Source organism: Dromiciops gliroides, chromosome 1 (genome assembly GCF_019393635.1).
Source record: "Dromiciops gliroides isolate mDroGli1 chromosome 1, mDroGli1.pri, whole genome shotgun sequence".
In the NCBI taxonomy this organism is placed as follows: domain Eukaryota; kingdom Metazoa; phylum Chordata; class Mammalia; order Microbiotheria; family Microbiotheriidae; genus Dromiciops; species Dromiciops gliroides.
The window spans coordinates 451,948,954-451,961,703 of record NC_057861.1 but is presented as its reverse complement, the minus strand read 5'-3'; positions in this window follow the sequence as shown (position 1 = coordinate 451,961,703).

The following is a 12,750-nucleotide window of genomic DNA, read 5'->3' as shown; positions in this document are numbered from 1 at the left end:
TTGAGACCACATTGTCAAAACTTTTACTGTTATTAATATTTATTATTTGTTTCAAGTCAACAATGCATTCAGCACTCTACGGTACACAGAGAGATATTGTTTCTCCCCTCAGGGCTTACCATCTAAATTTCAAAGATAATGCAGTTCACTGAGGCAATTCAGGCATAAAATGAATGTTGTCCTAGACCTCCTCAGTGTTGATGTTCTCTCTTCCTTTCTAATTTAGCTTATGAGCTGTCTGGCAGGAACCAGGTCTAATTCTCTGATCAATGCTTACCGTATCATTGGTCCTAACTATGGCTATTATGCATGTAGATTTTCTTGTACTGGTAATGTAGCAATGCTGAGGTTATCCTTGAAAAATGATGATATGGAATGGACATTTCAGGAAGGAATCAAATTGGAGGGTAGCAATCCAAATGGAGTGGAAACATGTACTGGTGTTGGAATTGTTATTTTTCCAGACTCTTTGTGACCCTGTTTGGGGTTTTCTTGGCAAAGATACTGGAGTGGTTTGCCATTTCCTTCTTCAGTTCATTTTACAGATGAGGAAACTGAGGCAAACAGGGTTAAATGACTTGCCCAGTGTCACACAGCTGGTGTTTTTATCCACCATGCCATCTAGGTGCCTTAGGAAAAATGTTTGTCATGTGCTTATCACAGCACTGTACCAAGAACTGGGGATACAACTAAAAAAGTTAGCTCCTGTTCTCACATCCTAATTAAATGAGACAACACATGCGGGAGGGTAAATTTTGGGGCATGTGGGCCTGGAGTACAGAGGGGAAATTTGCAGGGAAAATTATAAAGCCTGTTTGACCTTGGGGAGAAATTGCAGGGCAGATGGTCCCAGCAAATGGATTGTGAGCCCAAGGGTCAGAGTAGAAAGGGGTAAGGGAAGTGTGGAGCAGACATCAGCATCCAGCCAGGAAGGAGTGTTTAGTATCTCTTGAGATCTGGATTATGGGGGTTAGGGTAGGGAATGGAAGAAGAAGGAGTTCCAATGTTCTGCTCCTTCTGGGACCTCTGATGCCCATTCTCATCTGGACAATAGGCAGGCTAAGCTAAGGGAGAGAAGTCCCAACAAAATATTAATATACAAAAGAAGAAGAAATATAGGACAATAGTAATCAGTCATATTTTTGTAGTGCTTTATGTGGTTACCAGGAGGCAGCTAGGTGGTCCAATGGATATAGTGCTGGACCTGGAGTCAGGAAGACCGGAGTTCAAATGTGGCCTCAGACAATTACTAGCTATGTGACTCTGGGCAAGTCACTTAGCCTCTGTTTGCCTTAATCCACTGGAGAAGGAAATGGCAAACCATTGCAGTATCTATGCCAAGAAAACCCCATGGACATATGGTCCACAGAGTCACAAAGAATTGGACATAACTGAACAACAACAGCAGCCTTTTGATGGAGGAAGGTTAAACATTATCACCCTTACATATGAAGAAAATGGAGCTCAGAGAAATCAAATGACTTGCACAGGATCACCTGACTGAGAGGTAGTAGAGACTCCAAGCTAGGTATCCTGGCTATAAGCCTGCTGTTCTTCCTTTTTTCCTTATTCTTTATCCTCTTGGGAGAAAAAAATAAAGAGAAAAATCTTGTTTTTGAGAGGAATTAAAATTTTTACTTTCACCCAAAAGGTGAAGGTAAGGCAGTATTTGAAGGGAGGCAGTATTGTATAGTGGCTAGAGAGCTAACCTGGGTTCAAGGTTTAGTGCTTCTGACATACACTAGTCATGTGACCTTAGACAAGTCACTTTCATTTCTTGGTGATTAAGGCAAGTCTCTAAGATTGTGATTTGCAAATACCTGCTCATCTGAATTGGTAGAAGCAATTTCATCTCAATGAGTTATCTGAATCAAAGACATTTCAAGTCCATTTAAATATTTTTGTTTCTTTGAAGAGAGGCAGTGTGAACTGACATCCAGTTAGGAAGACATGGGTTCAGATACTACCTTTGAGACGTGCTCGTCACTTAATCACTTAGTGTCCTAGGCAAGTCTCTAAGACTATAAGATTGCAGAGAAGGAGTCTGTATTAGTAGGGTACATTTTCACCAGGGGCCACTTAAACCAGTGAAATCACAGTTCTGGATTAAAAAAAAAGTTTTTGAAAGGTACTCCTTCCCCATTATCTATTTTATAGACTAGCTAATCTCTAGGATCCATTGTAGCTCAGATGTTTTATAATTTAGTTATATGGCAGTAGCCCCTTGCTTTTTTCTGGATAGTCAGAGTTCAGAAAAGGAACCCAATGTTTTGTAATCTTTAAGAGGCTCAGTGCTATATGTTGCATCTCCATTTTTTCCTGTTTGCCAGCAGGAATAGAAGAAGGGTTTGGGATAAGCACTGAAGGATGTGTAGTCTTTGCATAAGAACCTCGATGTTTCAGATATCACACTGGAAATCTTATGAGATTGGCATTCTCATGAGATTATTGGTATTTCCTTGCTTGGGCAGTTCAGAAATAACACAGGAATAACCATTTTCATTTACACACACACACACACACACACACACACACACACACACACACACATATATATATATACACATACATATTTCCATTTCCATATCTCATTCCCAGTAAAACCTGGAAGTAAACAGGTACTAGATTTGCTTTTGATATTTAAATGAACTTTTTGAACTTTGCAAATTGTTTGCATCTGCTCAGGTCAGAGCAACAGTTTGGATTTGTTTTTGATTAAGTCAGAATAAGAAGCCAGGGCAGTGAAAACCAGTATAGCTTATTTTGGTTCACATCATGAATCATTCCAGTGTTTGGGTGGGCGGGCGGTCACATCGTCATCTGATACCAGTCTATGGGAACAGTTACATAGGATGAGTTCAGTCTAGAGGGAGAGTTCCCATGGAACTCCGTCATATGAGAATTTGGTCTTGTATTTACTCCATGGAGATAAATAAGATTGTCCTTGTGAATCTTTGATGTAAATGAGGGATAAGGCCTAAGAAGTTCCATGAGAGGAGAAAAAAAAAAACACCATTTAATTAACATGGCTTCATTATTAATTATAGCTTATTAGATAAATTTTATTTCATATTTTAAAAAAACTAAATATCTATTGAGAAAAAAGACTGTTATAGTGACTCTTATAGGCTATATTTGGAGTTAGGAAGACCCAGGTTCAAGTGCTATCTCTAAATGGGGATTTTAAAATCAGTGATCTATGAACATGATTTTAAAAAATAACATGATAACTGAATTTTGATATGTTTCCTTTGTAGTCCTATTTATTTTAATTTATGCATTTAAAAACCTTATTCTGAGAGGAGGTCCATAGGTTTCACCAGATTGCCAAAGTGAATCATGATATAAGAAATGTTAAGAATCCTTCCTCACAAACATACTAGCTGTGTGACAATTTTTTTTTTTTTTTGCAGGGCAATGAGGGTTAAGTGATTTGCCCAGGGTCACACAGCTAGTAAGTGTCAAGTGTCTGAGGCCAGATTTGAATTCAGGTCCTCCTGACTCCACAGCCAGTACTTTATCCACTGCGCCACCTCGCTGCCCCTTCTGTGTGACAATATTAAAGTGCCTTAATTTCTCAGGGCCTAGACACTAAAAAACTATAAAGTTATTCAGACTATCAACTATAGGTTATAATAGTTAAGCGATCCTTGAGATTTTACACCAGGAGTTCCTTATTTATTAATTTTTTGCTTTATTTATTTATTAATTATTTTTTTTACAGGGTAGTGAGGGTCAAGTGACTTGCCCAGGGTCACACAGCTAGTACAGTCAAATGTCTGAGGTCATATTTGAACTGAGGTCCTCCTGAATCCAGGGCCAATGTTTTACCCACTGTGCCACCTAGCTGCCCCCAAGGAAGAGGATTGGACTAAATTATTCTTTCATTCATCCATTTATTTATTTAATTGTTATTTTTTGTGGGGCAATGAGGGTTAAGTGTCTTGCCTAGGTTCACACAGCTAGTAAGGTCAAGTGTCTGAGGCCGGATTTAAACTCAGTTCCTCCTCAATCCAGGGCCAGTGCTTTATCCACTGTGGCACCTAGCTGTCTCTAAGAGTTCCTTTTTTTAATGAAATAATAGGTTCAATTCAAAATGGAAAATCTGTTGTACCACACTTACTACTAACTACTTGTTTTGGGGCATTCTGAGTTCAGGAAAGAATTGTAGGCTTTTCTGTAGCATTCCTCTCACTCAGTTCTGCCTTCTCCTTTCTCTGTGAACCAGTGAGATTTTGTCTACCTAATGGGGGAGTGAGAGAAAACAAGCAAATAGAAGGGACAAGGTAAAGCAGAAAGGGGAGGCTCTGCTGACATGGTGACTAGACTGAGACTGAGAGGTAATGGGACCTAATCCTAAAGCTCAAACTCTTGAACTAATGGGCTCCATGTCAGAGATGCCAGGGCAGAATGGCTTCTTTCCAGGGTTGGGCTGCTTGCCAGCAGGTTATTTTCACTGAGTCCCTTTTCTTGGCTCTGATCCACAGGGTTGAGCTAGCTATGGCAAGAAACCAAAGTTGTTGATGATGAAATGAACTAAACAGAAATGTTCTGGCCATCAGGAATTTGGGGTCATTGTAGATGCCATGAATCCTAGGTCCCAAGTTCCTGAGTCTTCATGTAAATACTGGACTTACTGGAAACAGGAATTGAACATTGAGGAGAAAAAAGAATTGTCCCCTTGCAGGAAGAGTAGGTGTTTGGGGCTTATATTGGGGGAGGGAGGTGATAGGCAAATTGACTTGGGACTTTCTAGACTCCCAGGACTAAAGAAGCCAGACAGTAGATGGTTTATTGTTTCTAGGCTATATGTATAACATGGTAAATAGTATAAAAGCCTACCTAACCCTTTCTATAGGGCATTGATTACATTATGCCAAGGGTATGTGACTAGGGCTGGGCAAAATATAGTAAATTTGGGGAAGGAGCAAGGTCTTGTTGGGAAGATTGGGGCTTAGAACTGATTCTGATTGAGTAAATCTACATTAACTAACTATACCTCTTAGACTGTGAATTGGTGCCTGCCCAGAGAGAGATGGCAAAGAGGGAAAGAAGTTCTACTTTTTGAGAAGCATTAGGAACATGACACAGGAAGTGTCATGGCATACTCTCAGTGGGATGAAATGACATAACCATAGAGTAATCTTGAGACTCTCATCTCTTAATTGTTCCCGTTGAACATGGATAGTGGCTAGCAGTATTGGATGGTGGTGAAATTTGATTCCTGGGTCAACTCATCCACCTTATTAAAGTGAACAAATAAATAAATATCTTGGCCAGGCCTGGAAGCACATTTTCGTTTGTGGGATGCCAGTGGGTTAATTTAACTTCAGCCCCACATAGACTGTATCATACAGGCATCTACTTTGTTCATCTGAATGCAAAGAAGACTTTGGAATGAAAGCATTGTGTAGCATTGGTGGTTTTATGAAGCCTCACTGTTGTTTTAATGTAGTACTTGGCAAGGCAAGGGTTTGAGCAAACTCTGTTCAGGCAATGATTATCTACTATTTGTTTTACATAAAGATAAGTGAGAATACTCCAGTTTCTGCTACTGTGGGTTACTTGATCTTTATAGGCACAAAAAGTCGTTCAAAAATGGTGAGTTCATGCTTGTTCCCTGTTGGTGTTAGGCTCTCATTTTTGTCCTTTAGGGAGCTAAGGAAAATTGAATATAAATCCATGTCATTAGGTGCATATAACCAAAGCAATAGTATTTATGTCTAAGCAGCGACTGAATCTGTGGCTTTGTTCATTGTATAACAGACCTCATGGCAGAACTGTGAATAGAATCTTGGTCTGCAATCTACAAAGGAAATTCAAATACTTGGACCATGGTATCCAGGTTTGAAGCAAAGGCTGGATACTTTCTTTTGGAATGTAGATGAAAAGCTATCATTAGGCCAAGAATATGAAATAAAGATCTGTTTTCCTCCATAGTAGTAAGGCAAATTCTCCTCCATGAATGTGTGTTGCACTATGGGCTAAATCTTCTCCTACTTCCTCATGAACCGGTGCCAATGCCATACCCAACCCTTTGAGGGAGATTTGGAGTCACCAGCCAGTCTGTGCTGTAATGAAGTATTTAGAAAGGATCTGGGAAAGTAAATTAACCAATATTGTGGTATTTTTCCAGACAGAGATTCTTTGTAATCTTCCTCAAGAATGTGAGCATTTCCTATCATTTAGAGCTGGAAGAGATCTTAGAGTTCATCTAGTCTAACCTTTTTTATACATGATAAGGCAGAGACCCAGGAAAGTTGAACAACATGTAAAAAATAGCACAGTTGGGATTTGAATCTATAATATCTCATGCCAGTTCCAGTTTGATTTCTACTATACTCTACTGCCTTTTAAAGCAGAACAGTTCGTAAAATGGATGATGCCAAGAATTCTACAACTTTTGGCTGATAGCCATCAAAATATCAAAGGTAACAGCATACTAGATTAATTGGAAAGGGACATTTGGAAGGTGGACATACCACAATTCCTCCTTGACTACGTTTAGGAGATGTCTGTTTGATGCTAAACATTTGGTTGGAAATGAAAAAAAAAACAGTTGGCATTATATAGTCAGAGTATTTGAAAAAGGAAAACATGTATTTAAATTTTATAGCATAATAATTCCATTGTTATCATATAACAACAAAATAAGGATTCTTTCTTGATAACAATAACAGCTCACATTTATATATCAATTTCATGTTTGCCAAGGGCTGTTTCATAGTCTTTACTGGTTTGTGGTCCCTGTCTGCTCACCCAAGTGTGGGTTTCCCATAAGACTCTGTCCTTGGTCCTATGTACTTCTCTTTATACTTTCTCCTTTGGCTTCATTATAACCTCATGCCGATGATTACCAAATCTATATCTATCTGTCTAACCCTAGTTTCCATAGGCTAGTTCCTTATCCATGTCTCACCTGACTGCTGAACAGCTCTATCTGGCATTTCAAATGATATAGTGGATAGAGTACTAGGTTAGAGTTAGGAAGATCTGAGTTCAAATTTGCCCTCAGTCACTTATTAGCTGTGTGGTCTTGCACAAGTCATATAACCTCTGTCTGCCTTAGCTTCTTTATCTATAAAATGGGGATCCTAACACCCACCAGAATTGTTGTGAGGATCAAAGGAGATAATAGTTGTAAAAAAGTGCTTAGTGTAGTGCCTGCCACATAGTAGTAGAAAACAATGCTTTTTTTCCCTTCCCTTATGCACCCATGAAACCTGCCCCTTCTCCCAACATTTTTGTTCCTGTTGATGACCTCTAAATCACTTCGACTACAACCTTTATAAAATCATCACTCTTTGTCTTATCTCCCCTACCCAGCCCTAACTAGTTGCCAATTATTGTTGATTCTACCTCCATATTATTTCACCCATAACCACTGTTTTTCCCCACTCACACTGCCACCATCCCAGTTCTAGCCTTCATTACCTCTCTCCTAGGCTAACAAAATAGTATCATAATTGGCCTTCTTGCCTCCAGCCTTTCCCTTACTCTTTCTTTACCAGGATGTAATAATAGCTTTTAAAATCACAGGTCTGACCTTGACTTTGTATTGCTCCCAGACCTCCAGTGGCTCCCCATTGTCTAGGTGATAAAATAAAACTCAGTCTACTTTTTATGGTTCTTTACATTCTATGTTCAAGCTACTTTTCCAGATTTATTTCTATTTGCTCCCCTCATTTCACTACACAATCTAACCAGTCACTCTGTCAGCCAACTAGTATTCAGTTAATGCCTAATACATGCCAAGTACTATGCTAAGTACTACTGATGCAGAAAAAAGAAGACACTTTCTGCTCTTAATGAGATCACAGTCTAATGTGGGAGGCAACATGAAAACTATGTACAACCAAGATATTTATCCCTCCCTCCCTTCCTCCCTCCTTCTCTCTCTCCCTCTCTCTCCCTCTCTCTCTCTCTCTCTCTCTCTCTCTCTCTCTCTCTCTCTCTCTCTCTCTCTCTCTCATATTAAAGGAAACTGGGAAAGGGTTCTTCAGCTGAGATAAGAAGGAAGAAAGGGAATCCAGAAGGAAGAGATGAGGAGGGAGAGTTCCCATTCCTGCCTCAACCAAACTTTGCTTCTTGCTTATCCTCAAACTCATCTTGCTCCCTTCCATCTCAGTGCATTTATACAAGTTATTTCCTCCTGCCAAGAATTCAGCTGGTCACTCAGTCACCTGGCATTTTTTAATCACTCATTATATACCAGGATTTAGGTATAATAATAAAAGTTCTTGCACTTTATGTTCTATCAGGAGTAAAGAATATTTAAACAGATAGCTCACATTCTATCAAAAGGAATCAAATGTATAAATATATCCATATGCGAAATAGAGACAAAATAAATGTAATTTTTGTTGGGGAGGTGTTAGCAGCTAGCGTTGAGGTCCAGAAAGACCTTGTATAGGATGTAACTCAGAATTTTAAATAACTGAGGTAAGAAGGAGTCCCTTCTAGGCTTGTGGGATAACCTGAGGAAAGGAATGAAATTAAATGAGATGTCATGCATGAGGAACAGCAAAAAAAAAAACCTAGTTTGGTTGGACTATAGAGTTCATGAAGGGGAGTATTATTTAATAAAACTGGAATGGTAGATGAGACCCAGGTTGTGATAGGCTTTAAAAACCTAATAGAGGGGCAGCTAGGTGGTGCAGTGGATAGAGCACTGGCCCTGGAGTCAGGAGGACCTGAGTTCAAATCCAGAGTTAGACACTTAATACTTACTAGCTGTGTGACCCTGGGCACGTCACTTAACCCCAATTGCCTCACCAAAAACCAAACCAAACCAAACCAAAACAACAAATAGAAGAGTTTGTATTTTATTCAAGAAGCATAATCACCCAGAGCTTATTGGGCAGTGGAGTCACATGGCCAGATCTGTGATTTGAGTGTCACTTTGGCAGTTGCATGGAGGATGGACTGGAGTGGGGAGAGACTTGAGGTGGGGAGACAAATGAGCTATGAGGTGGTAGGCTGAACTACGAGTGTGGCTATGTGAGTAGAGAGAAGGGGATAGATGCCAAAGATGCTCAGGTAAAATCAACCAGGCTTGGCAACTCCTTCCCAAATCATTACCTACTGAGAGTCTTTTCTTTCCCCAAGGCTTAGTTCAGATACCTCCTCCTATCCTTCTTTGTCCTCCTCCTTCTCTTCCTCTTCCAAGAAACTTCCTTGATTGTCTTATCTTGAAGCATTTTTTCAATATTCATATTTGTTAGGAATAGGGACATAGAGACAACATGGCATAGTATAGAGAGAGCTTTTTTCAAAGCCAAGAAGATCTACATTTAGGCCCTATTTCTGAGATATACTTACTATGTGATTTTGCATCAGTCATTTAAATTTTAAGTGTCTCCAGTAAGTCTCTACCAATATAAGTTAAAGAGGAAGTGCTGACTTGCATCGAAAAGGTAGTTTCTTCTCATGGGAGGTCACCACAACAATGAGATCACACTTTCAAGTCTTATCCCATATTTCTTAGGGCATTTTGTCTATACCCCTCATTTATCCTTTTTGTATTCTTGCTTGTGGCAGATTTGCCTTGTTTTGCTCCTCTTGCCCCCAGTTAGGTCATAAGCCCCATAAAGGAAGAGACTGTGTTTTTTCATCTTTGTGTCTCCAGTGTCTATCATATAGTGGTCTGTTAATAAATATTTGTTGATTTGAGTACCTGTAGAATGCTTAGTGACAAGAGTAATGGATTTGAGAACACAAAGTCACTTTTTAAGAATACACAAAATAAAACCAGGTTATCCAAATAACATTCTAGCCACTTGATTCTATGTATTCTTGACTCAGATTCTTAGGAGATATTCACAACTTGCATCCTGTCTTATCTTCATTTCCTAATTCCTTGAGACTTAGAAACTGTGAGAGCATCTACTTATTTCCCATCATCAATTTCAAAACAGAATTACTGGACTATTGAGTTGTTCTCCATTGCGTCTGACTCTTTTTGACCCTATCTGGGGTTTTCTTAGCAAAGATACTAGAGAAGTTTGCCATTTCCTTCTCCAGATCATTTTATAGATGAGGAAACTGAGGCAAACAGGGTGAAGGGAACCTCAATTATCTGAATATCTATATGAATTGTCCATCTGTTTAAAGCCTAGTAAATGATATATTGTTTTATTACCCTGACAATTTCACTTCTCAGAAAGTTAAGGATACAATGAATAAAAATGCTGATTTAGTCTTAATTCTGACCAGCAAAGAAAAATGGACTGGAAATTTTGGGAGAAAGTATCTTCCTGGTTTTTAATTTCCATCATGATGCCTCCTATAAAATAAAAGGGCATCTTGGCTATTACATTCCCAATTTTCACTAAAAGGAAGCCATGTATAATCACCAATTACTCTCTAACTTGTTTTTACTGTGATTTACTGTACTGCTGCTACTTTCTTGTATTTCTTACTTCTTGACCCCTGGCTGTTCCATCCTCCTTGCTGATTCTAATCCTTTCAACATCTTGTTGTGTTTGATTTGTCTTTTGTTTGGATTCTGCAGCTTTGGTTTCCTATAAAGATACTATGATACTTAATACCAGTATCACATGATTTCTGACACAGGCATACTGGTGAGAATGAGAAAAAAGGTTAAGAAAATACTGTCAAGGAGATAACTTTCACTGACCTCATGATGCAATGTCATCACTACCACAGCCTTTTGATTCATTATTTGCCCGAGACTTTAAGTAGAGCTCAAAGCATTAGACTTCTAATAGGAACATGCACAAAGTATCAGAACACAAAGACAGACGAACAGAAAGCCATTTATATAACCAGTATCCTCAGACCTACATTGTTTTGCCATGAGGCACCCAGGTGACACAGAGCACCAGGCCCGGAGGAAGACCTGAGTTAAAATCTGACATCAAATACTTATTAGCTGTGTGGCTCTGGTTACATGATTTATTTTTTATTTACTTATTCATTCATTCATTTATTTATTTTTGCGGGGTAATAAAGATTAAGTGACTTTCCCAGGGTCACACAACTAGTAAATGTCAAGTATCTGAGGCCAGATTTGAACTCAGGTCCTCCTGAATCCAGGGTCTGTGCTTTATCCATTTCACCATCTAGCTGCCCCAGGTTACATGACTTGTAAACCTCTCTTTGCCTCAGTTTCCTCACCTGTAAAATGGGGATAATAATAGTGCCTACCTCTCAGGGTTGTTGTGAGGATCTGATGAGATAATGATAATAAAAGTGTGTAGTACAGTGCTTGACGTAGTATGCTATAAATAAATATTTGCTATTATTAATTATTATTATAACAAGGCCTTACTTGGCTCTCATTCTCTTTCTATAAGGTCTACATCATGGAAACTAGTTTAAAAACATTGGCCTTAAGACTGAGTTACCTTTAATTTATAAACTCCCTCCAGGAAGCATCACAGTGAGACAAATTTGGCTAATGTCCTCATTAAAGTTATTGGCAGCAGTTGTCACCTTCCTGCCCCAGAAATTGATTAGTCTGCTCTCTAAATTGTGGCAGACTTTTAAAAGTTCAGAGACTCTAAAACAGAAGATAGTTCAAGAAGGATGGAAGGTGTAAAAACACGATTCTGATAGTGGTACAAATGAATCCACTGAGGAAAGAAAAAAGGAAAGATTCTAAAGAAATCAAAATTTTTGTACAAGGAATTCTCTAGCCCAGAATTTAAGTGAACATGTAAAAAGTGGGAGCTAAAGTACAGAATAATGAAGCACAAAAATTTGTACCACACTTAAAAATTGTGTGAGAAAACTTAAATCAGGATGAGATCAGGCATGTAAAGAAAATTAAGAAAAAAGTCTTAATTTTTGTGTATGTATGCATACATGTACACATGTATATATGCATTTGTGAAGCAGTTAAGAGTAAGAAAGAATTAGGAAGAAGTAGATGCATTGCTTTGGGCAGATAGTATAATGTTATATAATGATAGAGAGAGACAAGAAGCCTTACTGAACCCCTAATTCCATTCCATCTTCTCTAACAATGAGAGTGATTTTCAAACTGCAAATACTAGAATAAATATAGTTAGAATAGTGTTGAAACTCAAGCTAAATAGGAAGATAGTAAGAGAGTACTTATTCATTTGAAATTAATTCAAATCTCTAGTTCTCACAAAATTACATCCCAGTGACTTGAATGAACTTGTGTCCTGAGTGATCTTTTTTCATTAGCCTTTACTTTATTTTGACTGTTGTAACTCCACAGTTGGAGGTGCTATGGATATATAAATTTCTACCTTTGTAAGTAAGGCTAAATGATGGATCAAGCCCATATTATTGTTATTGCTCTTATTGTTAGAATTCTTATGATATAATGAAATTGAAAACACAGTCTCTATTTTAACGGGCTCCTTTCCTAAGTAGTAGAAATATTTGTATGAAATATGTTCTATTTTAATCCTTTTTGCTTGTATGTTGAGTTAATAATTTCTTTTGAAACAGATCTACCTCTAGTTTTTATAAGATTGCTTGTCAAAATGCCATGTTTTTTTCCTTTTTCTTCTAATTTAGGCAAAAAAAAAAATATTCTCCATCCTAGATGACAATGGCTTTTTATCAGTCATTATCAGGATATTCGTCAGTAGTCCATGTTAATAGACTATGCTTTATAGACGAATATTATGGCAGCAGGTGTCTCCACCTAAAGCCAATGAAGGTCTGGAATATGCCCTAAGGATAACTTAGCTCAATAACAAATCATGAGTATGGAAAAGACTCTAAGCTAAGATCGTATGTTCTGACCAA